Here is a 22893-nt window from a genome sequence, read left to right on the forward strand (position 1 = left end):
TGTTAGTGGGTTGGTGTTCTCCTCTCCCCAGTAGGAGTCCTGTCTAGTTAGAGAGGGTCCTCTTCAGTCTCCTTAATTCCTGCTAATAAAAATTTTAGCTAGAGTCATGCCCATATCCTCCCAGAAGTCTACCTATCTTAGGTATCCAGCTTGTCATGGAGTTTAAGAAGCAACACAAGAGATGTAACAAGCTTGGAAAGCTATATATAATTTTCATATCAAAGTTTGAAATAATCCAGGAAATTAAAAAATTTATGTGCTAGAAAATTTTAGGTAATAAAATAAATTTAATGATAGAATATGAGCAAAAGATTCAAGGCTTAGTATAAATGTCATATCTTTAATTTACCTAGTTTTTAACCCCTTTTATTAAACCGTAGTGATACTACTTTAAAAACAATTAGTGTATTTATTTACAATGTTTATTATTTTCTTAAAATAGAATAACAAGACAGTAGAAAATATATTTATATATCACTTTGAAAATTTAATTGGAAATAAAATATTTCATTCAGAGAGTACTTTTTGACTGGGAGTTGGGAATGGAAAGGTATTTTAGTTGATAGAGGGCTTTCCTGGCATACAGAAAGCGTCCACATAAACTGGGAATGAAAATTATTGGTCTGTAGTTCCTGTACTTTGGGAGAGGTAGATGAAGGGAAATGAAATATTCAGGTCATTTTTTCGTCTTTGGCTCCATGACTATAGAACTAGTCATGTATGAGAAATGTCATCATGGAATACATGGATTCCCAGTAGAAACTATTCTATCTCAAAAATTATTTACATGTATATACATACATTTATATATAAATTATATATACATGGATAATTATATCATAAAATAGAAACTGGTCACTTATGAACTAATTGTATTATCTTCAAAAATAATTTTTGTTTATTCCTTGTGAATATTATGTGAATAAAATGCATTTTGATCATTTTAGCTGCTTCCTTCCCCTAATTCCTCACAAATATACCCCCTAATAAGTACAGTTTGTGTTGGCATATGCTCATGTATGTGGAGCCATACACTGAAGCTTGACCCACTTATTCACGGTCATATTCCCATCATCCATTCTGGAAGAGTGACTGTCATGATTTCAGTACTCTTAAAAGTTCAAACAATCAAAAATATTTCTTTGGGTACTTTCTTTAATGGATTTTATGTATGGAGAATAAAGCATTCTTGTTCGAAGATTATTCCACTTTAAGGCTAAGTCAGGTAAAGCAAGACTCCGTCACTCATAAACAACTCAGCTGGGTAGAATGTAATAGCCTGTGTTTCCATAGCTATGAAAGCGGTATCTCCTACCAATTCCATAACACTAAAACGTAAGAATAAGTGAAAGGAAATGCATCTATTATAACCTGAGAAGTACCAATTATAGAAACAAACATGCACCTCAATACAGTAAATTATAGATGTTGTCTAAAGAATGATATACTATTCGGTGCTTTAACTGACTTTCAGGTTATCAAATTAATCCGGGCTTGACAAAACTGCCTGCTTCATTTGATGATAACTAAAGATTTTTACTTACCATCCTCTATGCTATACTTTTGCAATCAATATTTAATTCTTCCCCAAACTGATAGAGATTGCTAGGAATGTACATAGGATTATATGCTTACCCTTCAAATGCCTTTCCATGTATTGATATTATTTTCAAGGCAATACTGTGCAAAGAGGATCATTCCCTCTTAAAAATAATGAAGCCAGCTTAGTCTACAGAGATTGACACTGGTTCATTAGTCGTACTGAGAACATTTTGTTTGGTTGTGGATATGATTTCTCTCTATCCTTGATCACTTGCCTTTACTATAACTTATATTTGTGATGCTTTTATCTAGCCTTTAAGTTCTGCGAACTTGAAAAATCCTCTTTTGAAAGATAACAAACTAAGAAAACCGTAAGGTTGAATTACTTTCACAAACTAAAGAGAAATTTAAGTATTGAACTCTTAAGTTCATAACAGTTTTAAATTTCACTACAAAATATCACTTTTAGAAAGCATGTCTATATTATCTGCAAAATAAATCATTCTATTTATTTCAGCTGTAAAATGTAAATTTGGTTATTATTTAGGTGGGAAAAGTGACAAAATAAAATAATAAGCTATACATATTCTATCCAATGAAGCTTCTTGGAAGTTATTATTAAATGAACCATTTATTATTTGTGTAGAAGCCAGGTAAACGGCAGAGTCATAGCTATCATTCTGGACCCATTGAAGAGGAGGCTGCTAATAGGTGATTAAAGTATGACTAGAATGTCCCATCCCACTTTTCCACCTCCATATTCCCTCTTTCAGGGCACATCTAGATAGCTATCTTTTCTGATGCAGTTTTATTTCCATCCCTTAACACACACGTATTAAATATGCCATTGCCCTCAATGACCACAGTGATCCAGTGAAAACCCAAGGATGTCTCCAATCTTTTAGGAACCCCTCTACTACAGCAGGAGTCTGAGCAATGTTATTATATGCACCCCTGTGTCCACAAGGTAGTTATGTATTTCCATCAAATTATTGCTACCGATCTACCAAGAAAACAGTAAGACGACCAAAAAAATTGCCATGTTGCTACTGCACAGCATTATATAATTCTTCTATTTGCTTTATCTTAGGACCTGAAGTCATCTGCTTCAAATACACAGATATTGGTTAAAAAGCAAAAAAAGAAAGAATGTTTGCCTTTAGTCTTAATTTTACCAGTTTGAAGACATATTTAATAAATGCCCAAGTCTTCATCTCCCACAAAGGTGTCCCACATAACTAAAACCATTGAAGGTGTTCCCCATTGCTTCCAAGGCATCAAAGTCATATAAGCCTTTCTACTTTTGCTGTTGTATATTCCAACCTTGTTTTTAATGTGCTTTAGACAGTTTTCTTTTTGTGAAAACACTACAAAACTGAAGGTTGAAATACACTTAAATTATTGTTGCTTTAACTCTGGTAAAAGATACTATGACCACTTAATTTAAAGTCTTATCCACAATTCAATGGCTGTTTCATGAACACAATATATATTTAATATGTTAGTTTTAAAAAGAACTTTTGAAAGCTTTCCTTTTAATAGAAACAATAGAAGTTTTCAATTTAAAGAATATAATTTTATATGAGCTTAAAAACAGCATCTGTGAGTAATAGTCTTTATTTTCATTCTTGAAAATCGAAGGTACTTTTTCTTTGTAGTATTGTTTGCCTTTATTATGCCTACATGGACTTAATGAAAGTTAATTTCTGTATTTCTCAGTTGGGTATTAAGGTATCTGGGAATGCTATTTGATCATATGTAGCATTTAGACAGTCTATCAAATACAGTACCTATATTCATAGGGTTTTGGTGGGATTATGTGACTCCCACAGTTAGGATTTTTGTGTTGATCCCCATGGCATGGTTTATTCAGACATGCAAATAGCAGAACAGATTAAAATGTTCTTATTTAGAAATGCAGCTAAGGAGAGGATCCGGCTATTTAGGAGACTGTGTGAAACTGAATTGCTGTTTGGTGAGATAGGGCATTCAATATCAGAGCCTCAGCCTCAGCCACAGCACCAGAGCTGTCAGTAGCTGTATAACTTATTCCAGTTGCCACAGAATGCCAAGGATGGAACAGAAATTAAAAATTCATCCCAGGAGTCAACAAAATGAAAAATAATTATTTTCTGTTTATAAGATGCTTTCTCAAATAATCTCAAATACCTGAAAGGTCTAATTGAGACACAATAGTGAATTAAACATTATTAGAAGTATATATACTTTCCTCATCAAAAATAGAAATGTTCAGAGGAATATCTTAATTATTTTGTCATCATTTTGAAAAAGACACTTGGAAACAATTCGAAAGGCCATACTTTTGACATTAACTAGAGATCAATCAAAATAATTTATCATTATCAATTAAACTTTTAAATTAGAGTTCCTCAGGAACTAGACTTACATTTCTTTTTCTCCTTCTCTATTAAATTAATGCAAGAATGAATGGAGGAATGCAGCTAATGGAAAAGGGTATGGTCAACAACTGCATATTCGGAGAGAGATACACTCCTAACCGAGCATTGAACAAACAGTCCAAAACAAAGAGAAAAGTAGGTACTTGAAATGTTAATGTTCAATCTGTGGGGAAGATGCTCATGTGCCATTTGCATATGATCACTCCAACATAGGAGACAAAGTAGTCGCTAGGAAATACAAAATCAAAATAGATACCATTTTCAGCATAGAATGGGCTCTGAGAAGAGATACATCTTTTCTACTTTCTGGAATCTTTTCATTCTCCAGGCTGGATCCATGCCTCTTTAGCCAGAAGTACCCTCAAGCTGTTCACTCTTAGATAAATCCTGCGTGTCTGTTCTAACTATGATGGGCACAGTGTTAAATGACCCCTCTTTTCAGCTGCTGTGCTGAAAGAATGCTTCATATGAAGAAAATGTATTGTTAAATTAGCTTGTAGAATTGCTTATGAATATTCATTTCCAATTATTACTTCTGCAACATTTTTTCTTTAATCTAAGTTAAATGTGAATTGTGTGACTTATTCTAGTACTATTTTGGTGAGAGCAACTTGGGACATTTTCATGGTATTTTGAAACTCACTACACCTAAGAAATTCCTAATAGGAATTTATTGAAGAATAAATTCTAAAACTCTAACTTAGTCTCCATTTGTATCCAGGGATAAGACTTGTCATTGATATTATGAGTTATATAATTGTGGTCAATTAAAATTTGTTAATTTTTATGAATTGCTTTGTCCTAAAACAACTAATTCTCTAATCTAAGCCTCCACCTTAATCTGGCTTTCAAGGACCTTTCACCTTATTCACCATTCTACTAGGTTAACAATGGTTTGTCTATGAAAGAGAGAGAAGAGTAGTAATACAGTTTGCTTGGGTCAGGAGTCATGTTTTTCTCTACACACTGAGTTTCTTATATTAATGGATGGATGTACATAAGGAGTCTTCAAAACAGATATAAGCACAAGAAGTTTCTTTTCTTAGATTTCACCCATCCAATTGCTTCAGCAGACTATAGAAATATAAGCCATACCATAGCTCTGCTAGTCTGTAAAAGAGGTAGATCAAACTGCCACTTTGAAGAGTCTTTTCGAAAGAAGCTGACAAAGTCTGTTCATGAACCTGTGGATTTCATAGCCAACTGCTCCTGAAATACACTCATTTAGTCATGAAACTGGATAATCTATTCTTAGACTCTTATGAATCCGGGGGAGTTGCTACACAAGAATAATTTAAATAAAAATGTAATTTTCAAGTGCTTTTTACCTTGTTCCAACATACTTGACTGCCTAAAGGACATGTGTTGTCTTCCGAGTAGGTAAATTGAATCATACCAATTGCTCTGGTAAACCTACAGAGCAGAATAGTCCATAATAAAAGACATGTAGCCAAGATAAGACTTAAATAAAATATGCAACAAACAGTTGTCATGTCATTGGTACATTAAACAGCTGCCCTTGGCACAATTGTTTGATAAAGTCATGAGAAGGATGTGGGATAACTTCCTGCTGCAAACGACTAAGGAAATGTCAGAATGAATGCAATGCCAGATTGAGAGGCACTGGGACTGTGAGGCAGCACATTCTTTCCGGCATATTTCTGAAGGGAACAGGAGTCAGGAGGAGGAAGGGTTCATAAATGAAACATGTACAAATGTGACCCATGCCAGAAGCAGTATGACTTTGGTATACAGAAACGAATGACAGATGGAATCTTTATTGTTGGCATAAAAATAAACTTTTAAAAACCTACATTAGTATCAGCATTACCCTGTAGGGAAGGCGCATCATTAAGGAACATTGTCAAACTGTTTATTACCAGGACCGTCTGCAATAAACCAAATGCAGTAGAAATGACAAAACCATTTTAACATTTAGGCAAATGAAGAATGTTTTATTTAGCATTAGTTTCTCAAGTATAATTAAGGACAAGAAAGCAGACACAGACTTTCATAAGATACTGAAAAGTCTCCTTAAATTACCTAAGACATGGGCTGTGGAAAGAAATATATAATGTTGACATATATAATGTTGATAAACTCTTCTGGATTGTTTTCTTTAACACAGCTTCAAATGTAGCTCATGGTGGCATCAGATTCACTATGTAGCCGAGGATGTCCTTGAACTCCTGATCTTCCTTTTTTTTTTTTTTTTTTTTTTTTAATTATTTCACAATTGTTGTGACTACATGTGCCCACTAATTAAAATTATTTTGTTAAAGTCAATAGGAAACAAAGTCTGTCCTTGACCCTCATGGTGGAACTCAGTGTTATTTTCTAAGGAGGCAAGGGCATAGTTGAGTAAACTGTTTCTGGTCATGCAAAGAGGAGAGCAGCTCATAAATAAGAAAGATGGCTTAGTCACTGGCGGTTTGTCTCAGAAGGGATCTCTTCCCCTGAAGTTAAATTTATTCACCATGCTATAGATCAAAGAGTTCCTGGAATGTACTAAATTACTAGAGATGCATGGCCATATTTTTCTTTTGAAAAGCCCTCCTGATTTTTCTGATCACTTTCAATTAAAAAACAATAATTTTAAAGCTTCGCCAATGAAAGATGCTGAAGGAACATCAAGGGTGTTTTTGCATATTTTAACTTTTTGAGACAAAACTAAATGGATCAGGACGAACATGGGATCCTCCTGCTGCAGCTATCTGAATACAACTGCAAGCATGTGCATCACATCAAGCTTAAGATATATATCTACTGTTAACTACACTTCTGGCATTTCAAATACTTGCTTATACACAGTGCCCTTAGTTGAAGCTTACTTGCTTTTGGAAAAAATTAGGAAACTCCAACTTTATAATTTTTGACAGTATGTTGGTTCCTTAATTACTTTCAATTCAGAAATTTGCATATATATATGCATATATTGCTAAAAAGTGTCTTTTAAAAAAAACTAGTTTTGTGTGTGTGCATGTGTCTTTGAAAAAGTATATCTCTGACAACATGTAGAAGACAGAGAGGGTTATCATGTCCCCTGTTATCACTCTGGATATTGGAGACTTTGTCTCTCCCTAAATCTGGAGCTAGGCTAGTGACCAAAAAGTCCCAGTGATTCTCCTGACTCCAACCGTCCTGGGATCACGTGAAGTGTGTTACATGGGAACTTGACATTTTAATACAGCTCCCTACATTTATACAGAAAATATTTTTTGCATGCTGAAGTAGTTTCCATCTTCAAAGGGGTGTTATATGTGAATGAAAGTCCCATTTCTAGAGTATGATACATATGGTTGCAAATCAGGACAGAAAATTGAATTTTCTTATCATGAGTTATCAATATAGATGAAATATAAGATGTCTTACAGGTTTATATTTCAACCAACTTGTAAGTAAGTCTATATTTCACCCAACTAACCTCACTTCGTTGTTTAAATTGCTATTCATGAAGGTGTCCTTTAGAGAGATAAACATACTGCTCCTTGACTTTATTAACCAAGAATAAAAATAGCTTTAAAACTAAAAAGTGTTCTCAATAAAATGCATTCCCAAATGATTTGATTTTCCTTTACCTAAATGGTTCTTACTTCAATCTATTTTGTAAACCTGCCTATGATTTCAGTGATGCAGATTGTACCCCTTTCATAAATACTTTTTTATGTTTCCTCTAACATCATGCTTTGCAGATGAAATCTGTCAGTTTAAATGTGTAGTTTCCTTCCAATATTGTCAGCCTTCCCTACATTGTCATTTACCATATGGTTCTCTTATGTTTCAGATGCAATTAATAGTCCCCTCAGAAAGGAAAACATCCAATTCATAGCTCACTGTCCCCCTTAGCACTGGACACTGCTTCCTGATTTTCTTGTTTCAAGTCTGGCCCACAAGATCTGCTCCAACATACAAATTATGATCCTGAATCATATATATTTTTGGACATTTCTCTTATAAAACCAGAACTAGATAATTTGTGGAGAACAACAATTTATCAGAGTTTTGGAGGGTAGGAAGTTAAAATCATATGTATGGTGGCCGCTGCGTTGTCTTTTTGTGTCCTCACATGATACAAAGTAGAAGGGCAAGAAAACCAACTCATTTAGTCAAATCTTTTATACTATTACCTTACCCATTCTCAAGGGAGGAGCCTTCCTAGTCTTATTCACCTTCAGGGCTCCACTCTGAACACTACTATCTTGGAAAAAAAGAAATCTAAAAGGGAAACTTTTAAACCATAGCACCATCCTTGATTGACCTTTACCATGTTTAACAAATCCCTCAATTTGAAACCTATAGACAAAATAGCTCCCATAAGGTATTAATATCTTAAATCACAGAAACCTTTTAATTTCTTGCTAAAGAGCAAGAGAAATGAAGTTAACAGTTATACAAATGAACTGGAAGTGACACTAAACAAGAAAAAAATCTCAATTATAATAAGTACCTTACAAAAAAAAAAAATAAGTACCTTACCATTTTGATACTAAAATCTCAACTGCATTGAATGTATATTAATATTTTTTGCAGAAAGTGTATTCAAAGCAACAAGGCCTACTCTTTTCTGCATGGCTTCTTTGGGACCACAGCTATCATGAAAGACACAGTAACAATCAGGACAAGGAAGTTCCTGATTAACTCTTTGCTTCAGAGGAAACAAATGAATATTCATGTCCTTTACCCAGAGAAGGCAATAGTACCAAAAGCAAATATTCAGGAAAGGTTAGACAAAACAGTAAAACTACACTACATATCATCTTTGTATTTAGAATCAGAACCCATCAGAACCCATTTGGTGATGGCAAGACAGCAGGCTTTGACATGATTTTTGACTCTTTAGATTATGCAAAGAATGATCCTCAACACAGACTTGTATGGCATGTCCTTTACAAGAAGGAAAAGAGCTCAGGAAAAAAGTGAAAGGATCGCAAGAACAAAATGAAGGCCATGGGTACTGCAAAGGCCAATGTTGGTGCCATAAAAAACAAAACAAAACAAACAAAAAGGAGCTGGAGACTGTATAACACCAAAAGGAATAGATTTTCTGTGGTGACTTGATATTCTCTAGTGGTGCAAATGTCTAAGAAGGGTACAAATAAACTAAAATCAACTACTTTAAAAAAAAAGGGAGGGAGAATATGGCTTAGAAATTGTTTCTTTACAGTGTATATAGTTGTCCATTGTTATACATGAGAAACTAGCTCTAAGGCCTCCCATTGATATCAATATATCCAGATGCTAAAGCCCCATATGTAAAATGAATAGTATTTTTATACATCCTTCAGATCTATAATCTAAATTACCATATAATTAAATTTGATACTTGGCCCAATGCACATACTGTGGAAGTAGTTGTTATAATGTAGTACTTATATAAAAATGTCAAGAAAAATAGCTGTAGAAGTTACATACAGTTAAGACATTTTTATTCAAATATTTTATTCTGCTACTGATCGAGCCATGAATAGATTTCCCATTGGAACACTGGTGCCATGTAGGACAATTTCTTTCTTTGTGCTGTCTCCCTGCCCCACTTTTTCCCTCTGTGTGTCGTTCCCACCTCCACAACTCTTAAACACTGAGTTTTCCACACTCATTTTGTCTCTTCATCACCTAACAACTACATCCATGCGATTCATTTGGAACATTCCCATTTCCGTAGTCCTACAAACAAAATTCTCATCACTACTTATGGTCTACCTCATGATTGTTTTTAAAGCCTTCCCTAATTTGCCTAAAAATTCTGATACCTATATTTTTATATTTTATTGAGAATTCTATTTTGTTGAGAATTGATTTCTTAAGAATAATTATCTTAAATTTCCCACAGTGAATAGTTTTCTTTTATAACTGTTCTACAGTAGACCAAATCCATTTCAACAAACACTATGAATGTCAGGCACATGCTTCCCCATGACTGAGTGTTGAATAGCAGCCTCTAAATGTTGCTCTGGGTGAGCTTCAAGCTCTTCTTAAAACTAAAGATATTTAAAACAGTGAAGTTAACCCGTGAGCCACAAAATTATATTGCACAATATTTATATATAGGCATATATTGTATATTGTATATTATATATAAAGCAAACATAGGTAAATATTTTACATATGTAAAGCTAATATATAAATATATATCACATATAGTTAACTTTGAATTTGCTAAATTACTCACAATTGGAATAAAATAGAAATTTAGAAATACGGTGTACTTTCTGTAGCTTCAAATTTTAGATGAGTACTTTGGAAAGTAGCTATGGCCATATGATTACAATCTATTGGTCCAATAGCAGCAAATAATAAAAGTACTTTATACTTTTATATCAGATTGTGACAAAGGAAATTAAGAGAGCAGAGCAAGAGCACTGACAAAGCCCTAGTAATAATATTGTAATATTGAGCCTAAGAGGAGGGAAACAGCTATTGACAAGAAACCATATTTTGGGAGCTTTAACAATTTCGGGAAAATACATTTCAATAGGTAATAAAGGAAAATCAATTAAGTAGTATGTGAATATATATACAAAAATATGTGTATATATAAATATATGTATATTCATATATTATATATAGTCTTGTGTATATGTTTATATATGTGAGTAAAACACTAACCTTATTATAGATTCTACTCTAGTTCCAATATAAAGAAAAATATGAATAATTGGGAATATCTATCCAAATAAATAGATGAGTAGATAAATAGGTTGGGCTTTTAATCTTTTTTCCTGTATTCCAGGTTGGCCTGTGAAATGTGTTATTCTCCAGATCCCAGTTCTGGAGTGCTGAGATGACAGACAGATGCCAGCACTCACAGCTTGTGCAGCACTTCTGTTCACATCTAAGTCTTTGTTCATATAAGGCAAGGACGCCATCCTCTGAGTTACATCTCCAGCCCAGGGGATGGATGCTCTTAACACATGCACAAAAATAGCCAATGCATTATAGCCACTTAGGTTGAAGAAAAGCTAAGAAAAGAAACATGAAACTGCATTTAAAATTATTTTAAAAGACCTAGGAAGTCTGCAACATTTCTAAAGTTAAATATAGGGATCCTACCGGTTTGACACTTCAGCTTTCATTTAAAACTGCACAGAATGATGTCCTTTATAGAGTTCCTCTCCGAGTGAGCTTTTATATGAATTCAAACTTTTAGTAGGGACTAAACTCTCTCATAAAATAAAATGAAATATTAAATTAGATCTATGATTGCTATTGCTTGCAGATATAACTGAAAGTCTAAATGGCAAATCATTGTTCCTTAGAAAAGCAGGCGGTTATTATGGAAGTACAAGAAGCCCCATGAGACAAGAATATACTGAGGAAGAACTGTGACTTTTTTCTGAACAAGCAAGCAAAAATAAGAATAATTGGCTAAATGTGGCTATTGAAAATAGTTTAGATTTACAACAATGCTAGATGTGTCCCACACAGAGTAAAAGATGGAGTTATCTCCAAATTTTTCTCTATCACTTCTCTTCATAATACAGTGATTCAAAATTAATTTCTCCTGATATAGGTTGCTTCTATCATGTGTTTAAGAATGTAAACTGTGAACTATGTACATATATTAAAAAAACAGAGCACCTGAGAACTTACATTTCTAAAATGTAATGGGAAGGAAAAAAAATCTTGATTCCATCACATCTGTAACATTAACCTCAAGTGAGGAGGGTCTGTGTGTCCTGCTGGATTTAAACTGAAAAGAATGGGCCTTTCCGGGTGCCCTAGAATTATATTGTGACCAACTCTGAACCATCAAATATTACAATAAAATTCTTCTGCCTTACCTCTATAAATAAGAAAACATCTGAACAATTAATTAAACAAAAACACAACTCATAACCATCCATTCTTCATAAAGCCTTTCTTGTGTGATGCTTGACCATGTTTTCTGCAGATAGGGCCTGAAATGAATCAAGCAGCTTTGGGGTGACCAGCATGCTTCTGTGTCACTGTAGCAGCTTTAGGGTGACCAGTATGCTTCTGAGTCACTGTAGCAGCTTTGCATTCACCTCTCAAGTCCCATTGAAAAGTTTCTTAAACTAAGTGCCCCAGGCTTTACCAAAATTACTTATCAAAACATTTGTTTGTCAAGGGCTTAACTATTTGGGCTTCCCCACAAGCCAGTATTCTCTATCCCAATGACTGTCTACTCACTCTCAGTTTTTGCTCACATAACAGTTCCAGTTAGAACCATCTCCCAATATCTTTCACCTAATGGTGTGGAAGTGGCATGTTTAATGGGCCTCCTCAGACTAATGTACTTTCCATGCCAATGGCATGGCTTTGTTGTTACTGGGGATTCAATCACTTCTCTCTGGTAAATGGACTTAGCTCTTAAGTTCAGAGATTTTAGTCCTGTTATTCACTATTTTTCCCAGATCTCTGCATAATGAACTATCAAAAATTATAAATCTTTAGATGAAAAAAGATGGTTATCTTTGCAAAAAAAAAAAAAAGGTATCTGGGGATGGACAGAAGGATCAGTTGGTAGAGTCCCTGCTGTACAGGTGTGAGAGCCTGAGTTCCCCTCACGGAATTCATTTGACACTCTGCTTCTGGTGGTGCGTAGTTGTAATCCCAGGTCTGGGGAGGCAGAGACAAATGGATTCTTGTCACTTGCTAGCAGCCAGGTCAGCCTAACGGGTTAGAGCCAGGCCAGTGAGAAACACTGTCTCAAGGAAGAATGTCTGGAGGATGGCATTCACAAAGACATGCATTCCAACACACATTTTCTCACACACGTGTGCACGCACACGCGCGTGCGCGCGCGCACGCACACACACACACACACACACACACACACACACACTGTTTCTTCCAGTGATCAAAACCTGAATGAAATACACTGTAAGCATTTAGTATATGCTTCTTTCTGCTTCTTATGGGAGACTTCCAATAGCTACATTCTTAAATTCTTTTTTTTTTCTTCCCCATCAATATTGATATTTTGTATTTGTTTATTGTATAATCTACATTCAGTCTGATCTCCTCTGCTGCTTTCTGGAATATATAGCATATTTTCATGCTAAACATTACAAATTTGGAACAGGTAGCCAAAAACCATCAGACTTCCTAAAGCCTGGTAAACCACATTAAAATAGCACCCTTTCCATCATAGTATAAAATCTCTATATTATTAACTGGAATAATATTCCATGTTGTTAACTGAATTCCTGCTTTTACAGGGCATGACTTGTCATGTAGCACTTAGTTTGAGGACATTTTCAAAAGTGAGGGATACACACATACACACACACACACACACACACACACACACACGCACACACACACACACACATTCACACATGTATGTATATATACTGTTGATATTAATATTGTTATTAGAGGCACATTGGATCATAGAGAATTATGTTATTTCACTTGAAAATACTGTGCTTAAATCTTTTTAAAAAGTTTATGTGCTTATTTTATATTTTTATTTTATTTCATCCCTGATATATCCCTGTAGGCTAATTTTATATCATACTCCAATTAAATCTCAGACAGTTTAATTATTTATTGTGAACTGTAATTATGACTTATTTTTAAAATATTTAGTTTAGGAGAATATCCGTATTTCATACAACTGCAGATGTCTCTCTGTCAGTTTTGTTTCGCTTGAGAGCTGGAAGTTTGCAGAGTAAGAGGGGTAGAGTAGGTGTTAGCTGCTCCTCATAACCTGCCATTCAAGGTTGCTATTTATGATTCACCAAGAATAATTCCAGGGAGCAAGTGATTAAGCAGGCAGGGGGAACGTTTTCCTGACTGGTTCAGTCATGAGCTCTCTTTACTGACTCTGGGACTGTGGTCTAAGATGACTTTCTTTTGTGGCTGTTGTGAAAAAGTCTCCCTTTGAGAGACATACCGTGAAGTAAACAATGCCTCCTCAGGTAAGTTATACTCAAGTCTCTCCCCGTCTCTATGCATCGCCCTGTGCCACCAAGGCACTATGAAACCACTCCAGACAGCTCTCAGTTGGAAGGTATCCAGAACGTGCCCTCCTTAAAGGAACACTGCTACAGTGTGAGAAAGTGCCCCATCCCTCAGAATTGAAACAGCACAGCTTCTGCCCTGTGTTCCATTCTCAGGACACCAGTCATAGGCTCTTTGATGACTCTTATGCAACCAAAATATCAAGAAAAAATATTAATGTTTGAATTATCCCAGTACTGTCCTCTAAAATGCTGCACACAGAGACACATGTGCAAACACAGTGAGAATTATTTTCAGTCTCCTCAAACTCATCTATTAGTAGTTGAAACTTAACATCTCTAGTACCCGGAGCGGGGGTGCGAGTTTAAAAACTAATATGCTTGGTGTTTTATGGGAACTCGAATAGCAGGACCTGACTTATTTCTGGCTCGTTTTGCGTGCTCTTGGGATCCTTTTCTCCTACGGGTTTGCCTTGTCCAGCCTCGATATGGGGGCTTTTGCTTTGTCTTGTCGAACCTTGTTTTGGCATGTTTGGCTGTTGGTTTTTGGAGGCCTTCTCTTTTCTGAAAAAGAAGTGGAGAGGGAGTGTGTGTGAGGGGTTGCGAAGGTAGTGCAGCTAGGAGGATGGACGGTGGGAGGGGAAATTGTGGTTGGGATGTATTGTATGGGAAAAGAATATATTTTCAAAAAAAAGGTAAAAAATTAATTTGTGGCCCAAGGGGTGGTTTAGTGCCTCACATTTATATTTGAAGTTACTTCTACTTGTACATTTTGTCGATGTAAGGACTTAAAGTGAATTTGACTCACATTTATAAACTCAGCAATGTTATATAATAATTTTAGCTACGACGGTTTGAATGACTTTACCAAATATATTTTAAATGTATTACCTCATTTAATATTTCCAAAGCATTTTAACTCGTATTTCTATTCTCAGTGGTTAAAAAATAGACCTTGAAGATAAGGACTCTTGGGAAGCACAGCTAGTAAGGGACAGAGGCATTTGAAGTAAAATCCAGATAGGCTTGCATTTAAAAACAACCAGCGCATGAGCCCTAAACACTGCTCAGTGGCACTAGGACATTGCGAATGACAACAGGAGTATGAGCCAAGCAAGCACAGCAGCCCACAGTACAAAAGCAGAAGCAGAAAGGGATCTCTCAGACACACGCAACTGAAGGACATCCCCAACTCTCCTGGGCTTCTGCCTGAAGGATTCCAAAAAGTTGTGATGAAATGGGCACTGAAAGATTTGAAAGTTTATGTGATATTTTTATATATAGTCACCTGAAATAAACCCAAGACAAAGAAAAAGCTGCCGTGATGTCATGTATGATTTCAGAAATCCCAACAGGCTGCCCAGCCTTCTCCATCATGTTGTGAGTAAATAGATGGGGCCATCCATGTTTGTACTGAATGATACGATGCTGAGGGAAGCACCTTTTAATGCTCTTACCTTTGTATCTTATTAGACTTTATACCTCGTCTGCTCAAGTGGATGAAGGTGATGAATAACTCTTACAGCAGAAGGCGGCGAGCTTTTGTATTCCATCAGTGACTTCTGAATTAAAGCCTGCTGGGAAGCTAAACTTCATGTCTTATTCACTTCGCCTTTGAAGGCTGCTCAGGAAGACAGCTCTAACTTTTGCTAAGCACTTACATTCTCTTAGGAAATCAATCTTCCTTCCTTTCTTTGCTCATTTCTTTCCTTCTTAAAACAGGCTTTACTGGTGAGCATACATATTATGTGCCTCTAAAGCCATAAAGCAAAAGTACAGTTGTGAAAACAAAATATAATACTTGGACCCAAATATTTCCACATGGTTTAGCTGGGTTGCTAACTTTAGCAATTTGTTGTAAGTAATATAAACATGTCCTAGGTGTGGAGATACATACTTAATATCCTAACATTCAGGCATGAGGCAGAAGCTACACAGCAATGCCTACTTTTCAAATAGTAGCATTATCATCATCATCATCATTATTATTATTATTTTGGAAATAAATGTAATATGGATTGGTATTAACACATCTTATTTTTAAGTATATCTACATCACCAACGTATCCATCTCAAGGAAATCTTGAACAGTGTATAAAAAGCTCTCAGTATTATATAGCATGACAGGGGGGAAAGTCAATAAAATTTCAATTAAATTATTAAAACTTGGATGTTTAGATGTTTTATGATGAATGACAAGGTCACTAATACTTTTATCATTTTCTTTAAGATCTTCTTTAGGAAAAATGGTTTTTGGCTAAATTACTAGCAAAAAATTACTAAAAGAATTTTTAGTACCAACCTAGGAGTACTGTTATCCACTTAGAATGTTCTTGCAAGTTAGTATAATTTCATTGGTGAAAAATTACTAAAACTAAGAAAAATCCTCTGTACATGAAATTAAAATGAGTCAACTATTCAAAATATAAATGTGCACCAATAAACATACAAAAAATGCCATGTGGAATAAATACTGCCATGACTGCTAATGGTCCATCAGTATTGTTTCCTATGCCCCCAAAGCTGTGAGCACATAAAACACATTATCATAGTTTCTACCTCCTAACAAAAGCTTTCAGTACAATGAATCTCTATTAAGTAAGTCAATAGTATTCACTCAGTGAATGTGTTTAACCATTTTCACTCTATTCAACCTGCTTTACCAAATCAAATCAAACAGTAAGGGCTTCTAGTAAAGCTATTACACACCTCTCTGGGAGGCTAAAGGTTTGGCTTCCACATTTAGAACACTTCCCCGGTGTTCAGAAGTATTCCAGAAATTCATGTTGTTATGTGATTTCTTCTCTAACATACTTAACTGCTGAATAATTATGTACTTTATCATTGGACTCAAGAATATTTAAATGTTTCTTTATATTAAAAATTATAATTCATATTATTATATATATTTATCTAAAAACAGCATCCCCAACCAATTCTTCCAGACTATGATTTCTCTCTTCTATTTCTTAGTATGACTTTATTTTGCTCAACACTTATGAAAAAAATCTTAAAATGTGCCTTGCTTATTAATTATTCTTAACACCCTCTGTATCTTCTTACTGTCTTGAAAGTGAAAAAAAAAAAAAACCATTAATGTGTCACCTATGTACAGGACATGCTTTGTCATCATACCCCTTTACAGGCAATAGTTAGGCGATTGGCACCTGATGGCTCTGAGTGCTCTGAGATAACGCCAGAGAAGTTTTGTTAAACAGAGCACAATAAATTACATACATAATTTTCTAGTCCCTAATGAGACTTGCTTAGAACAAATTTTTATTAATAGCCAGAGTTAAAAGTTTCTTAACCTAAGATAAAAACCATTACAAAAACAAATACGTATTTACTCTACTGCTTAATATTTCGGAGGAAAAAAATGCTTGAGGCAGAGGTTTGAGAGAAATCAATGAGCATGAACAGTTGGGCGAGTACCCAGGGCTGTGGTGCACTCAAAGAGAAAGAGCGGATCACCCATCATGGGAACAAATGTATGTCCGGAGCAGATGAACTCTGAAACTCAAGAAAGACCCTCCAACATGGCCACATAAAACAGACCTAGAAAAAGATTGGGTATGTCATTGAGATTGTTTTGCCAAGCCTACTGGATCAAACCTTTTATCTAAGCTACTGAGGAGGCTGAGGCAGAAGGGTTACCTGGTCAACCTAGTGAGACTCTGTCCCAGAATAAAAAGTGAAAAGAGATTTGGGTATCTCACAATCACTAGGTGATATAACATAGTGTTGTACTTTGTGGGTTATCCGGGCCTAGAGTCCCTTACAAGTATCCTAGTGGTTTCTTTTTTAATCTCATGTTTTTGTTGCTGTAACTATATTGTCTAGATAGTTTTAATTAAATTTCTCAAGCTACCAAGGGTACTACAGAGCATCATGTTCACACATCATATTTACAAAATTATTAAAGGAGCTCATTCTGTCTAATTTTTTCAAAGCTAAGACTTGTAGTCATTTTCCTCTATTTTCTCAAGAGCATGGTTTTCAAAAAATAACATAAGAGCACCTGCATGACTGCATGGCAAATGGTTACTCTCTTTGAGAAACTGTGTATGTTAGTATTTCACAAGACGAGCAACATGCATTTCTCCTGTACTGTTGTCTTTGTTAATCGTTCATTTTAAACACTCAGCTTGGGGACCACTTTTGTATATCTCATTTTAAGATCATCACCAAGGACTAGCAGTTTATAATGGTTCTGATTTCTCACAATCAAAATAAATTTAAGGACCACTGAAATGGCTCAGAGGTTATCTTAGTTTTTTATCATCAACTGACAGGACCTAGAGTCACCTGGAAAGGGAGACGCTTAACCGAAGAGGTGTTGTGATCGGTTTGGCCTGCAGGCCTGTCAGCGGTGTATTGTCTTGATGTTTAAGTAATATAGAGGGCCCAGCCCATTATGAGTGGCACCATCCCTAGGCAGGTGGTCTTGGGCTACAGAAGGAAGCCTGCTGAGCATAAGCAGTTAGAAAGTGAGAAAGCAACTCCTAGCTGTGTTTTCCCTCAGTTCCTGCTGGAGTTTTGTCCTGACACTCCTTAATGATGGATTGTAACCTAGAGGTACAAGCCAAATAAATTTGTTCTGCCTCTAAGTATTTTTTTATAAAAATCATAGTGGTTAACCTCAACACAAGAAATAAGGTAAACCAGTAGGTAAAGGCTTAGGAGTACCTAATTGTGCCAAGCTTAAACGCCTGAGCTCAAGCCAAAATCCATATGGTAAGAACTAAGAACCAACTCTTAGAAGCTGTCCACTGAACCTTTACATATGTTCCTTGGTGTACAGACACATACATACACATACACACTCATGCATGCATGTACTTGTGCATGCACACACAAATCATGCTATAAAATTCTATCTAACAAAATATCTTAAAACCAACAAAATAATTTTATAATGGAGAACCAGTTTAATTAATTTTAATTTTATATTTCATTTTCAATGCTTTTTAGCCATTATCACACAGAATCAAAAAGGTTGAAGGTCACTGTCTAATAGATATAAGCTTTATGATTTGGTTTTCTTCAAGTATTCCAATGAATGACCTCTAAGTCTCTATGATCTTGTTCACAGGTAGTCCTGGGCTTTATGAAGAATGGGTGGTTATGAGTTGTGGTTTTGTTTAAGTAAATGTTCAAATGTTTTCTTATTCATAGTAGTAAGCAGAAAAATTTTATTGTAATATTTGATGGTTTGGAGTTGGTCACAATATAATTCTAGGACACCTGGAAAGGCTCATTCTTCTCAGTTTAAATCCAACAGGACACACAGAGCCTCCTCACTTGAGGTTAATGGTACAGACATTCTGGAATCAAGATATTTTTCTTCATATTACATTTTAGAAATGTAAGTTCTCAGGCGCTCTGTTTTTTGTATATTTACATAGTTCACAGTTTTAGCTACTTGGTCATTTACATTCTTAAACACATGATAGAAGCAACTTATATCAGGAGAAATTAATTTTAAATCATCGTATTATGAAGAGAAGTGATAGGTAGAGAAAATTTTGGAAATAATACCATCTTTTACTCTGTGTGTGACACATCTTGCATTGATGTAAAATTAAAATATTTTCAATAACCACATATAACCAATCATTCTTAATCTATTGAGAGAGATTACCAAGACGATTGGATGGACATTAGTAGAGAGGCATTACCAGAGTTACAGGTATGAGGGCTTTGCTACAATTGATGGATAGTAAGCCTTTGTATTATATTTCACAGAGTCACTCTTCATGTAGATAATTGTGCACAACAGGAGACCAACCCTAACATAATTGTTCACAATATTAATAAGAGTCTCTTAAAACCCCACTTTGAATTCTAAGTATATTGGGAAAATGCAATTTATATTTTTCATATTCAGTCTCTTAATTATATTATTTAAATAGAAGAAATTTAATCAGAGAATTAATTCTCTTCTTTGATCATAAAGCTACTTTCTTAAAGTCATTACTTATTTATTTAAAATAATAACTGATTAATACAAAATTTTTTTTTGTTTTTGTACTAATTTGAAGGCTGGAAAGACAGTAGTGGCCCAACGAATATAACTTCACAGAACATGCAGGGCATTTTCTTTTATCTACATGTTGAACTTTGCCTTAATTAGTGTAGGATTTGTTTTCATCCTGTCCTTTTGTTTTACAGAGACTGGAAGAATTGGAAATCAGCCTTCCTTTCTCATGTACTCCAGTGCCTCACATTTGACCATGTCCCCTGGAGGGGGAGACCTGGTGGCACTCAGGGGAAGGACAGCAGGTTACTGAGAAGAGACTTGATACCCTATGAGCATATACAGGGGGAGGTAATGCCCTCAGGAACAGTCATAGGGGAGGGGAATAAGGGGAAAAGGGGAGGGAGAGAAGAATGGGAGGGCACAAGGGATGGGATAACCATTGAGATGTAACAAGAATAAATTAATAATAATAAAAAAAGAATATGTTAAAATTATCTTAGTTGACTTTCTAGTTCAGTTGATGTCCCTTCTTTAATAGGATGTTAGTGTTTTCTGATCAAAATCACAGCACAACCTGTAGTTACCTAACCAAAATTCAGATATTCTATATAACTGTTCATTAAAAAGTCAATAACTCATAAACATAGACGTTTCTTATATAGTGTGATACAAGATTTATAAAAAGATAGTTTAATACCATTCATAATTAGTAGATATTTTTAAATACACTAGATCATATAAATGCTTTTTATTTTCAAAATATTTCAATTTTTTTCTAGACACATTTTGATTATTCCTGGGTAAACTCTACTTGTACAATCACACAAATGTGTCATATTTATAGTATATATCTGGTGTCAACATATCTGGCTAGCCTTAAGTCAAGTTTACACACAAATAAGTTATCTGAAAAGAAGCAAACTCAATTGAAGATGTCTCAATAAGATGCAGCTGTAAAGCATTTTCTTAATTAGTGATTGGTAAGGGAGGGCACAGGCCATTATGAGTGTTTCCATTTCTGGGCTGGTGGTACTGGATTCTATAAGAAAGCAGACTGAGCAAATCAGTAAGCATCCCAACCTCCATGGCTTCCTCATCATATCCTTTCTCCAGTACCTGTTCTTTTCAGTTCCTGCCTTGATTTCCTTGGTGATGAAGAGCAATAAGGAACTATAAGCCAAATAAACTCTTTCTTTCCCAACTTGCTTTATGGCAATGTATCATCGCAGCAATTGAAACCATAACTAAGGCAATTATATCATACAAAACCTGGATCTTTGGGACAGAAACACTAATTATCAGAGGATAACTAGTACATACTCAGAGGTTGGTCTCATTTGAAGCAATGATAACTAAGAAAGACAGAAGGATAACAAGGCCTACATTGTTCTATCCAGTCGTGGATCAACCAGGGCAAATTGAAGGTGTAGGAGAGAGTCTATAAGTTTTGAAGTGGCCAATAAAGGGCTCATGGCCATTGGCTCAGGATCAAGTGTATAGAAAGGAGCTAAAGGTTTAGTCACAAAGCTCAAGGGATACACTAGGGTTTATCTTGGTAAAATGTCAGAAAGCTCAGAGATTTGAAGGAACACACAAGATTAACCTCCTTGGAGTAGTTTGAAGAACTTGAAACTTTTCTATTCAGGCAAGAATACTTTTTTTATCCTCCTGCCAATAAGAGCCAGGTTTAAATATAGAATGAATCAGTGGGAAATGGGTATACAAATCTTATCATATTCTACACAATTAGGTAAGTATATTCAGAAATAACACAATCAATAAGGAGTACCAGTGTGTCTACAAAGCATAAATTTTACTTCAAGGTATTTTAAAAACGAACGCTGACCCAGTTGTGTAAACAGCAATAATCCATATACCTTCAATTTAGCCCAATTCTACCTGTCAAATAATTGCTCTGGACAGCACTCCTTGCACTCTGATTCAACACTTTTTTTTCCTACATATCACTAGAAGAATTTCTTTTGCTGCAATATAACACCACCATGGTTCTAGTCCTCTGCTACCCCTCTGATAGAACTAAAACACAGACCAACGTTCATATCTTTTTATGCAATTCAGACATTCTTAAGGAAAAAGTTCTATAAATATCTTTAAGCTATAATTTAAACATTTAAATCAATGTCTTTCAAACAATATATGTCACACAGATAATGTATCTTCAGTTAGCTATCAGGTTTCAAAATGTTTATGTTACTTATTCTTCATTTCTAGATGAAAATGTGTGCCTGAGGCCTTATTGATGTGAATGAAGCCCAAATCAAACTTCTAGTTACAAGGTAAAACGATGAAAATAGCTTCATCAAGAAGGTGAATTCCAGTCTAACTTCTCTATATTCTTATATTTTTCATTACCAAATATAGAATATTGTTTATAATCACTTGCTTGCACGACTCCCACTATGGTGCACTGGCACCGAAAACTCCAACAGAGTCTTCCTACTGTAAGTTTCTGGATATGGTGTTTTTAGAGCAAAAGAAAATCACTAACCAGGTGGTTAGCTTCCATCTCCAGTCTGACACACCCTAAAATCACCTGGGAAGAGAGTCTCAATGAGAAATGTTCTACACTAGCTTGGTCTCCAGTCTTTCCTGGTGGCAGGGTGTTCTAATTAAGTTAACTGATAGGTGAAGGGTTGGAAAGATCTTCACTAACCCTACATCTGACAAAGGTCTAATATCCAAAATATATAAAGAACTCAAGAAATTAAACACCACAAAACCAAACAACTCAATTGCGAAATGGGGCTTGGAACTTAACAGAGAATTCTCAACAGAGGAATATCAAATGGCTGAGAAACACTTAAAGAAATGCTTGTCCTCGTTAGTCATCAGAGAAAAGCAAATCAAAACGACACTGAGATTCTATCTTACACCCATCAGAATGGCTAAGATGAAAAACTCAAATGACACCACATGTTGGCGAGGATGTGGAGAGAGAGGAACATTCCTTCATTGCTGGTGGGAATGCAAACTAGTACAACCACTTTGGAAGGCTATC

At 35.2% G+C, this 22893-nt stretch overlaps 1 protein-coding gene and 1 pseudogene across 1 annotated transcript in view; one reads left to right on the forward strand and one right to left on the reverse strand.

Moving 5' to 3' along the window:
* LOC127192792 (ephrin type-A receptor 6) overlaps positions 1 to 22893 on the reverse strand; it is an 877103-nt gene that overhangs the window by 817484 nt on the left and 36726 nt on the right. The window lies entirely within an intron of this gene.
* Positions 8557 to 9020, forward strand: LOC127193206 (40S ribosomal protein S24-like; annotated as a pseudogene).

The sequence above is a fragment of the Acomys russatus genome, chromosome 8 (assembly GCF_903995435.1).
Source record: "Acomys russatus chromosome 8, mAcoRus1.1, whole genome shotgun sequence".
Classification (NCBI taxonomy): domain Eukaryota; kingdom Metazoa; phylum Chordata; class Mammalia; order Rodentia; family Muridae; genus Acomys; species Acomys russatus.